Source organism: Symphalangus syndactylus, chromosome 19, assembly GCF_028878055.3.
Source record: "Symphalangus syndactylus isolate Jambi chromosome 19, NHGRI_mSymSyn1-v2.1_pri, whole genome shotgun sequence".
Taxonomy (NCBI): domain Eukaryota; kingdom Metazoa; phylum Chordata; class Mammalia; order Primates; family Hylobatidae; genus Symphalangus; species Symphalangus syndactylus.
Window position 1 is genome coordinate 78,939,888 of NC_072434.2, and position 12,227 is coordinate 78,952,114.

Sequence of the window (12,227 nt, forward strand, 5' to 3'; positions counted from 1 at the left end):
CACAATGCATGTGCTCCCATGTGCAAACTCAAAAATAGTCCCTGTGTCTGTCTTTTCTGTATTTCTGACAGCATCCATTGCTAAATAGAGAAACAGAAAACCTCACCTCAGCATGCATGGTGCGGATTTGGTTCCTGGCTCAATTTGGGACAAACTGGATCAGTGACATGGGGTTTTCTTCGCTACTAAACACAAAGATCTGCCCCTTAGTCAATAAGGAAAACAGGGTCCCAACTTCAAAGAGCCTGACATATAATAACATAATAGATAAGACAAAAATTAGTTATTTAAATTTACTGTTATTTTTATATAAAGTTATCTGACTTAAGGTTATCTGACGTTACACAGACAAGACTTTTCGTATTTCAGTCATTCCGTTTTTCATTGACAAAATGCATAAATGGTTCTATTTTAAGCCCTTTTAACATGTGTCACTAAATATCAATTACCTTCAACATAAAATGTGCAGAAAACTATCATTTCTCTCAACATATATCTAACAAATATAAATGAGCAAATGTCTTGAGCACTTAACAAATGAAGATACACAAATGATAAGCACTTGGAAAAGTGTTCAACATCATTAGTCATCAGAAAAATGCAAATTAAACCCACAATGAGATACCACTTCATACTGATGAGAAGGGCTAATATTTAAAAGCTCGAAAACACTAAACGGCAAAGACCAAGGGTGTGGAGCAACTGGAATTCTCATACATTACTGGTGGGCATGAAAATGGTACAGTCACTTTAGAAACTATTTCTCGTAGAGTTATAATATAGCTACTTTATGATTCAGCGATTTCACCCCCAGGTAATTACCTAAAATAAATGAAAACATGTTTCAAAAAAAAAAAGCTTGCAGAAGAATGTTTTTGACAACATTATTCATTATAACCAAAAGCTTATAACAACCTAGTAGATGTTAGGTAACACCCTACATGTGCATCAAATAGAAGAATGAATAAAAAATTATGATCTATCTATATAATAATGCTCCCAGCAATAAGACAATGAATTGCTAATCCGCTCAACATGGATAAGTCTCAGAAACAATATGTTAAACAAAGAAAGCCAGTCACAAAGTTTACATTGCATGATTTCATTTATATGAAATCCAAGAATAGACAAAAGTAATCTGAAGGATAGAAATGAGAACAGTAGTTGCATATAGGGAGTAGAGATTTGACTAGAATTGGGCACAAGGGAACTTTCTGGGATGATGAAAATATTTTATGTTGATCAGGGTATTGTTACACATTTGTCAAGACTCCTTGAACTGAACCCTTAAGATCTATGCATTTTTCTCTGCAGAAAGTTTACCTCAATCAGCTGGGCGCAGTGGCTCACGCCTGTAATCCCAGCACTTTGGGAGGCTGAGGCAGGTGGATCACGAGGTCAGGAGATCGAGACCATCCTGGCCAACATGGTGAAACCCCATCTCTACTGAAATACAGAAAATTAGCCGGGCATGGTGGTGCATGCCTGTAATCTCAGCTACTCGGGAGGCTGAGGCAGGAGAATCGCTTGAACCCAGGAGGCAGAGGTTGCAGTGAGCCAAGATCACACGACTGCTCTCCAGCCTGGCGACAGAGTGAGACTCGGTCTAAAAAAACAAAAACAAACAAACGAAAAAAAAGTTTACCTCAATCTTGAAAAATGACTTATACCAAAAAACAAACAAACAAACAAAAAAAAACAACAAGTTGGCCTATGTGTTTTATTCTCTGTTGCCTTCATAATAAAGCCCAGCTGCAGAGCACGGCATTGAAGGCTTATTGGGATTGGGGAAAAGCCAGCTGGCCTCATAGCCTGATTCTGCCTTCTCTGCCCCATGTCAGGCATGTGGAACTCTCCTCCTTACTCACAACATGTTTGCACTGTCTTCTCTCCCAGAATATTTCCCACAATACCACTTTTCTGATTCACCAATGTGGGCAGCGATTCCTAATTGCCAGAGCTGCCCTTTTTCGTTCTTACCAGAATGGACTCTGTGGAGTATTTCCTATTTCTTGAAACACTATCTCACTCTGGTTTTCATCCATGACTTCGTCTTGTTCTTTCTTTTCTCTGCTTCCTCAGCTGTTTCTTCTCTCTTTCTTTCAGCATCTTATTTTTCCCCCTGACCTGTCCATAGTGATATTTCCAGGGTTTTATCTTCAGGTCTCTCTTTTCCTCACTCTGTAAATTTTCTCTGAATAACTTCATTAACACTATAGATCTGATTACCATTTACATGCTAATGATGAAAAAATCTGTATCTCCAGCCTAGGTCTCTCTCCTGAGACTTATCCTTAGGAGATAGCTCGAAACCTATTTCTCCAACTGCCTACCACACATCTTCATTTGAATATTATTCAAGACATCATTCTCAGTCTCCACTTTTACAAATCTAACCTCATTCCCTTCATCCCTTCCCCCAGGATCATTACTCCCCACCAATATACTTCTTCCCAGGAATTCCCTGTTTAGGGAAATGGCCATCATTCCCAAGTTGCCCAAGTCAAAAACCTGGGAACCAATACACTTTCTGCTTGATTCTCACATGCAATCACTCCTCAAAGTTTCCATGCAACTTTCTAAATCTCTCGGTGATCCCTCCTCTCTGTGCCCCACTAATACCTTAGTTTTAGACCCTCCTCATTTCTTGCCAAGATAATAGCAATCACCACCTACCCCACTCCCAGCTATATCACATTTAAGTAATGCTTATCGAGTGAATAGCCATCTCCTACTCCTTTATGAAGACTCACATTTCAAGGCATCTCTCTAAGAAGCCATTCCTAGTGCCCCTGGTCATGTAATACATACTCCATATTGGTAGTAGGATAATCTTCCTAAAATTACATCATTGGCTACCCAGAGCCCTCAGAATCATGGTTGAGTTTCTTAGCATGTCATCCAAGATGCCTCAAGATGGAATGCCTGCCTAATTCTCCATCTTCACACTCCTGACAAGCCCCATTTACACCTTAATTTTGAAGTCCCTAAAACATGTGTGCTCTCACTTTTCTTTGTGTTTTTTCAAAAGCCCTTCTCTCTTTTGGAAAGCGCTTACCCCTTCTCCACCTGACTTTTTTTTTCTTTCAAGACAAAGTTCAAATGTTATCTCTCCAGAAAGTTCATTACTTGATACCTTTCTCCTGCCACTAATGCCCCGTTAAATTAGGTGACCCTCTTTCAAATTCCCCAAACATCCTGGCATGTCACTAACACAGCAATGGTCACACTGTGTTGCAATTGCAGGTTATTTCTCTGCCCCCCACTCCTCCCCTCTAAGCAATTTGAGGGCTAGGCATGTAGTATGAGGTTTTGTCTGTTATTGTACTCATGCCAGTACCTCATCCCAGACATATCACACTTCAGTAATGCTTTTTTTTTTTTAGATGGAGTCTTGCTGTGTCACCCAGGCTAGAGTGCAATGGCACAATCTCAGCTCACTGCAACCTCCGACTCCAGGGTTCAAGTGATTCTCCTGCCTCAGCCTCCCGAGTAGCTGGGATTACAGGCGCCCACCACCACGCCCAGCTAACTTTTGTATTTTTAGTAGAGACGGAGTTTCACCAGGTTTGCCAGGCTGGTCTCGAACTCCTGACCTCAGGAGATCCACCCGCCTCGGCCTCCCAAAGTGCTGGGATTACAGGCGTGAGCCACAGCATACAGCCCAGTAACACTTACTGAGTGAATAGCCATCTCCTCCTCTACGAAGACCCAAATTTTGAGGCATCTCTCTAAGAAGCCATTCGTAATGCCCCTGGTCGTAACTTACTTCTATTTCTGTATTCTCCAAACTTTTTTTTTTTTTTTTTTTTTTTTTAGATGAAGTCTCACTCTGTTGCCCAGGCTACAGGGCAGTGGCACGATCTCGGCTCACTGCAACCTCTGCCTCCCGGATTCAAGTAATTCTCCTGCCTCAGCCTCCTGAGTAGCTGGGATTACAGGCGTGCACTACCACACCCAGGTAATTTTTGTATTTTTAGTAGAGATGGGGTTTCACCATGTTGGCCAGGCTGGTCTTGAACTCCTGACTTCAAGTGATCCACCCACCTTGGCCTCCCAAAGTGTTATAGGCGTAAGCCACTGCGCCCAGCCTTCCTCAAACTTTTGATTGTAGTAATAATACTGGCTAATCGTTACCACACTTATTAAAGACCAGACATGGTAATATCTGTCTGTATATATTATTGCACTTCACCCTCAAAACAACTCATAAACGAAGTGTTTGTACTTTTATTTTACAGCTGAGGAAACTGAAGATAGGACAGGTTGAGTTACTTGCCCTGATATCACAGGATGAAAAAAGCAGCAGAGCTGTCTGACTCAAAGGCTGTGCATTTTTCTGCAATACCTCCAAAACATCCAGAAAGAAAAATGTACAATTGCCACGTCCAGTGTACTGCCTGTAGAAATTCTAGATCATAGATGTCTAGCACATAGTAGGTACTCAGTAAATTATGGTTGTATGAATGGATGGAGGTGTAGTTTCTGCAACTATTTATGTGCCCCTTAAGAACTGGGATTTTGGCTGGGCGTGGTGGCTCACGCTTGTAATCCCAGCGCTTTGGGAAGCCGAGGTGGGTGGATCATTTGAGGTCAAGAGTTCAAGACCAGCCTGCCCAACATGGTGAAACCCCGTCTCTACTAAAAATACAAAAACTTAGCCGGGCATGGTGGCATGCGCCTGTAATCCCAGCTACTCTGGAGGCTAAGGCAGGAGAATCCCTTGGACCTGGAGGCGGAGGTTGCAGTGAGCTGAGATTGCGTCACTGCACTCCAGCCTGGGGGACAGAGTGAGACTCCATCTCAAAAAAAAAAACAATGTCCACCCCGCCTCAAAAAAATTGGGATTTTGCTTTAATTCATTTGTATACAAAATATCAAACATATTACCAGAAGCATGTTAGTTACTCGGTAAGTACTTAACCTGGATGAATAAAAATTCAGCATTTTATAGTGATAGAATTCTAAGTTAATCAGCTGGAAAATTTCTAGTGACATAATTACCCTTGAAACATGAACATTTGCAAGCTGAAATCGTTGTGGCCTGGTTCAACATGAAACAATACGCAGCTTTGATACACAGAGGAGATCCAGCGTGTGAACAGCCAGCTCCCCTCCGCATCCTCATGGAGATGAATAGTTGCATTGGAAACCATATGTGAATAAGATTTAGAATAGTTTTCTTTCCTCATTCCTTGCAATTGTCCTGCTTCATCCATAGATGAATTAGGGTTGTGACTGTTATTTTAACATCAAAAGCAGGTGTACTACGGACAAGTGTCTGAGTTTTCCTCCCTTTAAAGTAGTAAAGTTTAGTTACTTCAGTCTAGCTCACGTATCCCTTACACCAGGGGTCCCTAACCCCTGGGCCATGAACCGCTACCCCTCCGTGACCTGTTAGGAGCCAGGCTGCACAGGAGAAGGTGAGCTGCAGGCGTGTGGGCGTTACCACCTGAGCTCCGCCTCCTATCAAATCAGCAGCGGCCTTAGATTCTGTTACCACCTGAGCTCCGCCTCCTATCAAATCAGCAGTGGCCTTAGATTCTCTTACCATCTGAGCTCCGCCTCCTATCAAATCAGCTGCCACCCCCCACCCTCCCCGCTCCGTGGAAAAATTGTCTTCCACGAAACCAGGTCCCCGATGCCAAAAAGACTGAGGACTGCTGCCTTACACCCAAAGTCAGCCGCATCGTCTGTTTCCTCGGGCAACAAATATGTACAGTTTTTAAAAAGAGGCCTGTGCTCCAGGCACGGTGGCTCATGCCTGTAATCCCAGCACTTTGGGAGGCCGAGGCATGCGGATCACCTGAGGTCAGGAGTTCGAGACCAGCCTGACCAATATAATGAAACCCCGTCTCTACTAAAAATACAAAAATTAGCCGGGCGTGGTGGCATGCGCCTGTAATCCCAGCTACTCGGGAGGCTGAGACAGGAGAATCGCTTGAACCCAGGAGGCGGAGGTTGCAGTGAGCCAAGATAGCGCCATTGCACTTCAGCCTGGGCAACAAGAGCAAAACTCCGTCTCAAAAATAAAAATCAAATCAAATAAACAAGAAGCCTGTGCTTTTGTCACCCTGGATGGGAATGTCCAGCAGGGGCCTCCGACGAGTCATTTTCTGCCGTGAGATCCCTCCTCCACCTCTGGATATCCCACAGCTCTGACTACATTGGTTCCAACAAACTTCGAATGTAGAGATGTTATTGTCTATACCTGATATTTTAAACTCACCATGAGGTGTCTAAAAGTGGCTTTTTATTTCCTTCTGATCTGAAATGGTGCACCTATAGATGCGATTGCTCTGCTGCATCTCTGACTTTAATTCTGACTCTTCTCACTTTCCCAACTTGAAATGGACACTGCTTCCTTCTTAGTAAGGGTAATGGAGAAAGGAGCAAGAGTAAAAGGGAAATAGAAAGCATAAGTCAGGGAAGCTGATCCAGATAAATGTTCTCTCAAATGTCTCCTCCCTTCACGAGTGTTTGCATGGGGCCAGCCATCGTGGCTCTTACCTGTAATCCCAGCACTGTGAGGCAGAAGCAGGAAGATCCCTTGAGGCCAGGAATTTGACGCCAGCCTAGGCAACATAGGGAGACCCTGTCTCGACCAAAAAAAAAAAAAAAAAGAAAGCTGTGTGTGGTGGCATGTGCCTATAGTCCCAGCTACTTGGGAGCCTAAGGCAAAAGGATCACTCGAGCCCAGGAGATTGAAGCTGCAGTGAGCTGTGATTACACCACTGCATTCCAGCCTGGGTAACAGAGTGGGACCCTGTCTCTACAAAAAAGAAAAAGAGCATTTGTATGGACTCACTGTTTGGGATTTTCAAGGCACACACTGCAGGTGCTTAACAGTCTTTTGTAATACCATGAGGGAAGCACCGGGCAAGGGTGCCATGGCACTGTGAGGGCTATAGGACTACGTAATGAATGATGACAATGTTGACCTGAGAGCGGTACACAGAGCTCCAACCCCACTGAAAAGATGCTTCTTAAATGCACAAATCTTGCATGCATTCATGGTCCGGAATGCACAGGCAGTTGCATAACCAAAAACTAGCATCTATTCAGAAGCTGACATTTCTCTGGACATTAGATGGTGCCGTTGTCAGCGCAGTGTGCCTTTTCCATCCTTTCAACTAAATGTTCGTAGTTGCAAAGTGGAAAACAAGTATAAAAAGAAAGGAAATAGCAATTACATAGCAAGACTTCAGCTATAGCTTTCAGGGTTTACCTCTAAGGCTCTAAGAAAGGGAAGGAGATTCTTGATAGGCTCTGTCTGAAATTTTTGCCTTGTGATATTCCCCCTGAAAGCCCTCAGAGAACCTCCGTGGAAAAATGCAGCTGCAGAATCATTAACACATTTATGGTAAGTGTGATATCTAGAAAACTCAAATTCCCAGTGGGGATCTGTGGCAGACACCATTCATTATTAACCCCACAACCATCCTGCCTTCTCCCTCGCTGTCAAACCCTCATTTTGCTAAGGATGGCAACATACTGGCCCTTGGCCAATGGCTTATGTTTAGGCAGCAAACAAGACAGGCCTGTTCCCTGCTTGTCCAACCATCATTACAAGTCGGGCAATGGGTGCTGTCTGTGTCCTAGTCTTGGACGATGAGACATAAGCAGCAGTCTGTTAGGGATGTGTCTGGGAAAGCTTTGCTTCTGATAAAAGGAAAGAAACCATTGTTGCCACAGTTCTCCTCTGTTCCTTCCTGCCTGATCACAGAGTGCTCTCTGGACCTATAGCTGCCAACTTGAACCCATGAGAGAACAAGCACGAGATGACAAACACCACACGAAAAGTCGCAGGGGAGAAAACGCAGAGGGAACCTGGGTTCCTTAAAGCCATTCAACCAATGCTAGCAAATATCTATTTCTTGATAGTCTATAATGTGAGAAAAATAAGTCCCTGTTTGTTCAAGCTTCCCTTGTTGAGTTTTCTATATTTCTATCTAGTACAGGACTCCCACCCAGTTGCTTATCGTTTAGTCCTGCTAGCTCCATTAGTTTTGACCACCTCACTCTTTCCAGGGTTAGGGGCCTCTTCCTGAATGATTGCCACCATCATTTCTGCCTTGAAACTGACATTCACTGTTGCCCAGACTTGATCGTTTAGACCTAAAAAGAAGCAGCAACAAGTAGAATCACCAGAAATCTTTAATCACTGGGAGACACATGTTCATACTGAATGCCTGGGCCTCACCCCAGACCAATTCATCAAGAAACTCTGAGTACAGGGCACAATCGTCTATATATTTTTTTAAGGTTCCACAAGTGGATTGAGAACTGCTGGTCTTACTCATACGTTCCCCACTCACATGGCAGATACGCACAGCAAATTGCCAAGGAAAGGAGGGAAAATAGTTAAGTATTGGGATAAGCCATCCTTTCAACATTCAGCAAATCATTCCATTATATATAGATACTGTCTCACCTTGGCTTGGTCGGCCTTGCTCTTTGGCTGATGGACATAAAGAGAAGCACGGACTACTTAGAGGTTCACTGGACTAACCAAAGGGAGGAAAGGGTGGCCCACCCACTCCCATGGTGTCTCCAAGACCATGCTCATATCATACTGACTGCTTCTGTGTGTGTCGCCTGAGACTCCAGTAAAACTGCTATGAACAATTGGAGTCACCAAATTTCCCATCAGTTTGTCTTTTAAACACAATCTAAAAGCATTTTAAAAAGAAAAAAAAAGTTCTTACTCCTGCTGCTAGCTACTTTCATTTCCTTTTTTTTTTTTTTTTTTTTGCTTTTCTGCAAACAAACCAAAAAAAAGCCTATGCTTAGGTGGGCTGCACCGTGTCAATATCTGTAAGGTAATCCGTGGAGGCTCCTTCCAGTCTTGGGTCTTGCTTCTTTAGTCTTCAGTCAAATCCATAAGAGTTTGGCAGGCAGAGAGTACAGGATTAAGCCTGCCCATCCAGCCTGCTTCTGAGGCAAAATCAGAATTCTCAGGCTCTCTGCCACTGTCAGAATCGCTCACTCTTCTGCTTCCGACAGAGGAAAGAGATGGCAATAGATTCAGTCACACAAGGATTCCTATTAAATGATGAATTGTGATGCTGTAGAAGGCAGCACATCACTGCAGGGAGAAGTCGAAGCCCAGGGAGTTCTCGGCAGTGTGAGCACACCGGAGGGGCCTTTAATAGCTGCATTTGCAATAAAGAAGGAGGTGAAATCCATTACCGGCTGTCTTTATTTTGCTAGCCCACTGATAAGCAATTGAAGTCTAGAGAAAGCGCTTCCAAACACGTTTTACCTGCTCCATTTAACCAGAGACTTGGACATACCAAGCCAATCAAATCATCACCAATAACAGGAGCTACGGAGGTACTAATAGTTTTTCCTGGAATACTGGGAATTCCCTTTCCCGACTTTGTAAGTAGGTATCCGTAGAGAGGGTCTGGCAGAGAGATTGAAATTTTTGTACCGGGACTCAGAGCCAGAGGGCGCTGACTGCCTGTTAAGTAGATGTTGCTGATTCCTCAGGAGGGTGTGACAAGCTCTTAAGGTGAGCTACTGAAACAGTTTTCAAGATTTCCCACTTGAGGTAGTGTATGGGTTTTGGGGTTTTTTTTCTACTTAGTTAGGGCAAAAGTGGCTTACACCTCACAAAACAGATGCCATTGGCATCAGTCACCTCTGCAAGGCAGTTTGCAGGCTTTGTCCTAGTTCTGCTTCAGTGTGGCATCTATGTTTTCTTCCCACTTAAACGTGTTGTCTGCTGGGTTCTTTCTTTGTAAATGAGGATGTTTTAGGATGACAGTAACACTATACTGGTGAACTCTAAGTAAGACAGATTGCCCCCCATAGTGTGGGTGGGCCTCATGCAATCAGTTGAAAATGTGAATAGAACAGAAAGATAAGCCTCCCGAGCAAAGGGGAATTCCACCAACGGACAGCCTTCAACCTTCATCTGCACCATCAGCTCTCCTGGGTCTCCAGGCTGCCAGCCAATAGTGCATATTTGGACTTGTCAGCCTCCATAATCGCATGAGCCAATTCCTTATAATAAATCTCTTTCTATATATGCATACATCTTATTGGTCCTGTTTCTCTGAAGAATTCTACTACACAAGAGTTCCCAAACTCTTACGTTCTTCTGAAAGCATTGTTTATCAAATGCCATAAAGTAAAAAGGAAAATACATCTTTGCTGAAAGTGTTGAGATGTTCAGTTTAAAGATTGATGAGTTTTTATTATTTTTATGTATTATTGTTATTATTATTATTTTGAGACGGTGTTTTGCTCTTATTGCCCAGGCTGGAGTGCAATGGTGCAAGCTTGGCTCACTGCAACCTCTGCCTCCCAGGTTCAAGCGATTCTCCTGCCTCAGCCTCCTAAGTAGCTGGGATTACGGGCATGCACCACCACACCCAGCTAAGTTTTTTTGTGTTTTTAGTAGAGATGGGGTTTCTCCAAGTTGGTCAGGCTGGTCTCGAACTCCCAACCTCAGGTGATCCACCCGCCTCAGCCTCCCAAAGTGCTGGGATTACAGGCATGAGCCACCTCGCCTGGCCAGATTGGTGTGTTTTTAAGCTGGTTTTGAGACGGAGTCTCACTCTGTTGACCAGGCTGGAGTGCAGTGGCACGACCTCGGCTCACTGCAACCTCTGGCTCCAGGTTCAAGCAGGTAATCCCGTATCTTTGTAATGATGAGTGGTTTTATTTTTTAAGTTCAGCGTTGCTCCCATCAGCTAATAAATACTTCAATGTTTCTGAGTCTGTAGGAAATAGGTGCTATTTAACTAACTTTTCTCAATCTAGCAGTCAATTAGTCAAGGTGGATTTCCACCTCTGTCTGCTGTATACTCCCTGTGCATTTCACAAAAGCCCCTGTGACAGGGCAGGTTTGTCTTCCTCCCGCTTTCCCTGTGCCAGCACCTAACCAGGCTAAGGAAAAAGAAGGGAGCTTGTCATGTGAGCCAGGCATGGGAAGGAGACAGCCAGGTGCATAGCATAAGGCCATAAAGGAGATATACCAGCAGAAGGTAGGTTTTTTCAGTGTGAAAGGATGAATTGTTTTTTAGATACTTTACCCAGAGACTAAACCTTGGAAGAAACCTCTTCCTGTTTCCCTCCTTCATCCTCAAAATCGAAGACCTCCTCCCCACTCCTTTACACACACACACACACAGAGAGAGAGAGAGAGAGAGAGGGAGAGAGACAGAGAGAGAGAGAGAGAGATACACACAGAGCATCCCACCCCTTATCTGGCAGCAGATAAGAACACAAAAAGCCTGAGCGTCTTACCAGCAGGAGACCTGAAACTAGACCAAGAAGACTTTGGGGGTAGGTGGAGTGAGGGAGGGGGGCTGTGTAAGCAAAAGTGTTAAGGACAAAGAAACAGTAAGAGAATGATAATAGTAAGTTATTGTAAAATGTACTGCCACATCGTCCCCACCCAATTCCTTTTGCTAGGAGGAGCAAAATGCTGGGTTTGGCTGTAAAGGAAGTAAACGAAATAGTCCTTGATCTTATTTGCATTCAGTTTGAAAATCTAGGTATCAGTACACTAGCACCAAATCTAGTAATCTTCGGGCAATTTCTTTTCATAGCTAGAAATGACACTACGAAAAATATTAATGTCTATATGAATGACCAGGGCTGTGCAGTTTAGCACTTGACCACAGTTCTCTATAAATACTGATGTCCACCAGTTGGGAACTATAGTGGTGGGTTTGTTTGTTTGTTTGTTTGTTTGTTTTGAGACAGAGTTTTGCTCTTATTGCCCAGGCTGGAGTGCAATGGTACGATCTCGGCTCACCGCAACCTCCGCCTCCCGGGTTCAAGCGATTCTCCTGCCTCAGTCTCCTGAGGAGCTGGTATTACAGGTATGCACCACCATGCCCGGCTAATTTTGTATTTTTAATAGAGACGAGGTTTCTCCATGTTGGTCAGGCTGGTCTCGAACTCCTGACCTCAGGTGACCCACCCGCCTCGGCTTCCCAAAGTGCTGGGATTACAGGCGTGAGCCACCACGCCCAGACAGTGGTGGTTTTTGAAGAGCTTGTTGCTGCTAATAACTTTGCCCCCTTTTTTTGTGCCAGGGGCCATACAATGGCTACACTCAAATGAATTTACTTTGCCTAGGTTCTTAGCACTTTTCATGCCCCTGAAGATGTAAAAAAGTGTTCAGATCGATAAGAACAATGTGAGATCCAGCAGATATTGGCATGCCTGTGATGCTCCCGGCACTGTACTGGAGCGGTCACTATCCC

At 44.0% G+C, this 12,227-nt stretch overlaps 1 protein-coding gene across 1 annotated transcript in view; it reads right to left on the reverse strand.

Moving 5' to 3' along the window:
- Positions 1-1,463: 1,463 nt before the first annotated feature.
- Positions 1,464-12,227, reverse strand: part of LOC129458388 (uncharacterized) — a 49,915-nt gene continuing 39,151 nt past the window's right edge. The window contains exon 3 of the transcript XR_010114613.1: positions 1,464-1,606. The gene's annotated coding sequence lies outside the window, so the exon portion shown is untranslated. The remainder of the gene's footprint in view (positions 1,607-12,227) is intronic.